This window comes from Trypanosoma cruzi (assembly GCF_000209065.1).
Source record: "Trypanosoma cruzi strain CL Brener chromosome Unknown tcruzi_1047053434987, whole genome shotgun sequence".
In the NCBI taxonomy this organism is placed as follows: domain Eukaryota; phylum Euglenozoa; class Kinetoplastea; order Trypanosomatida; family Trypanosomatidae; genus Trypanosoma; species Trypanosoma cruzi.
In genome coordinates this window covers 1-1,334 of record NW_913909.1, presented here as the reverse complement: position 1 = coordinate 1,334, position 1,334 = coordinate 1, and the positions used below count along the sequence as shown (strand labels likewise).

The window sequence follows — 1,334 nt, the reverse complement described above, 5'->3', positions numbered from 1 at the left end:
CCAGCGACGCGCACGCCCGCACACACACACACGCGCTACGATGGAGACATGTTGTTCGAGGTCCAAACAGTTTGAGCGACGCATTGAGAACGGAACAATAAAAATCACCTTTCGGCTGAGCGCCCGCTCCCCTCCCTCCCACTTCCTGCTATTGTTGTCGTTTTTCTTTCTTGCGCAACGGCGCGCACGTAACATCCTGCCCTGTCTGGCGCCCTGCCTGTGCAAACGGTTGGTGGCGGGCCCGCCCGAAAGCGCAAGAGAGAGAAAGAGAAAGAGAGGGCCGAATTGCCCGGAGGTGGGTTGTGGTGGGCGCACGCCGCTGCTGATGGAAGCAACCAACTCTTGTGCGCGAGGGCGCGTGGCCCCGTGAACGCGCTTGCGTGATGGCCAAAAACAAACTCAACAGGTCTGACAGCCGCCCCGCCCGCCGCAACCTCGCCGGCTGGCCCCCGCGCCTCCCCTCGCATGCCAGGAAAGGCGCGTCTTGAGACCCACCGCTCCGTGACGCTGGGCGCTTGGGTGCATCGGCGCCCCGAGAAAGAGACACGCCGGTCGTGAAGCGCAGCGACCCTTGGGCCGGTGGCGCGCTGTCGGTGCCGCGCGTGGCGCCACTGCCCGGTTGCGCGAGAGTTTGCGGTGACGGTGCGCGCGTCGAGGCTCCCTCCCCAGTTCGGGAAACGATGGGAAAAAACAAAACCAAAGAGGACGCGCACGGGTGAGAGATGCGGCTGCGACGCGTGATGAAATTCCACAGTTTCCTGTCAGTCTGACGACGAAAACGCGTGAGGACGCAATTCCCGACTCAGCTCACACTGAAGTGCTTTGCTTTACACCCCCATCTTTCTTTTTTTTTCTTTTTCTTTTTTTCTTTTTCTTTTTTTCTTTCTTTGTCCCTCTGCTCTCGCTGCGCGGTTTTGCGGCCCAGCGACGCGCACGCCCGCACACACACACACGCGCTACGATGGAGACATGTTGTTCGAGGTCCAAACAGTTTGAGCGACGCATTGAGAACGGAACAATAAAAATCACCTTTCGGCTGAGCGCCCGCTCCCCTCCCTCCCACTTCCTGCTATTGTTGTCGTTTTTCTTTCTTGCGCAACGGCGCGCACGTAACATCCTGCCCTGTCTGGCGCCCTGCCTGTGCAAACGGTTGGTGGCGGGCCCGCCCGAAAGCGCAAGAGAGAGAAAGAGAAAGAGAGGGCCGAATTGCCCGGAGGTGGGTTGTGGTGGGCGCACGCCGCTGCTGATGGAAGCAACCAACTCTTGTGCGCGAGGGCGCGTGGCCCCGTGAACGCGCTTGCGTGATGGCCCAAAACAAACTCAACAGGTCTGAC

The 1,334-nt window shown here is 60.2% G+C and overlaps 6 non-coding genes across 6 annotated transcripts, besides 1 other annotated feature; all 6 read left to right on the top strand.

The window, feature by feature from the left end:
* The first annotated feature begins 35 nt into the window (after positions 1 to 35).
* Tc00.1047053434987.60 lies at positions 36 to 122 on the top strand. The gene has a single exon (XR_008254382.1). It is a non-coding gene; the product is annotated as a C/D small nucleolar RNA (snoRNA), TB11C4C2 (small nucleolar RNA).
* A 201-nt stretch (positions 123 to 323) lies between these two features.
* Tc00.1047053434987.50 lies at positions 324 to 413 on the top strand. Its single transcript, XR_008254381.1, has one exon. It is a non-coding gene; the product is annotated as a C/D small nucleolar RNA (snoRNA), TB11C4C3 (small nucleolar RNA).
* Positions 414 to 558: 145 nt separating this feature from the next.
* Tc00.1047053434987.40 lies at positions 559 to 630 on the top strand. Its single transcript, XR_008254380.1, has one exon. It is a non-coding gene; the product is annotated as an H/ACA snoRNA, TC11C4H3 (small nucleolar RNA).
* Positions 631 to 736: 106 nt separating this feature from the next.
* Positions 737 to 833, top strand: Tc00.1047053434987.30. The gene has a single exon (XR_008254379.1). It is a non-coding gene; the product is annotated as a C/D small nucleolar RNA (snoRNA), TB11C4C1 (small nucleolar RNA).
* A 7-nt stretch (positions 834 to 840) lies between these two features.
* Positions 841 to 889: a microsatellite.
* Positions 890 to 956: 67 nt separating this feature from the next.
* On the top strand, positions 957 to 1,043 carry Tc00.1047053434987.20. The gene has a single exon (XR_008254378.1). It is a non-coding gene; the product is annotated as a C/D small nucleolar RNA (snoRNA), TB11C4C2 (small nucleolar RNA).
* Positions 1,044 to 1,244: 201 nt separating this feature from the next.
* Tc00.1047053434987.10 lies at positions 1,245 to 1,334 on the top strand. The gene has a single exon (XR_008254377.1). It is a non-coding gene; the product is annotated as a C/D small nucleolar RNA (snoRNA), TB11C4C3 (small nucleolar RNA).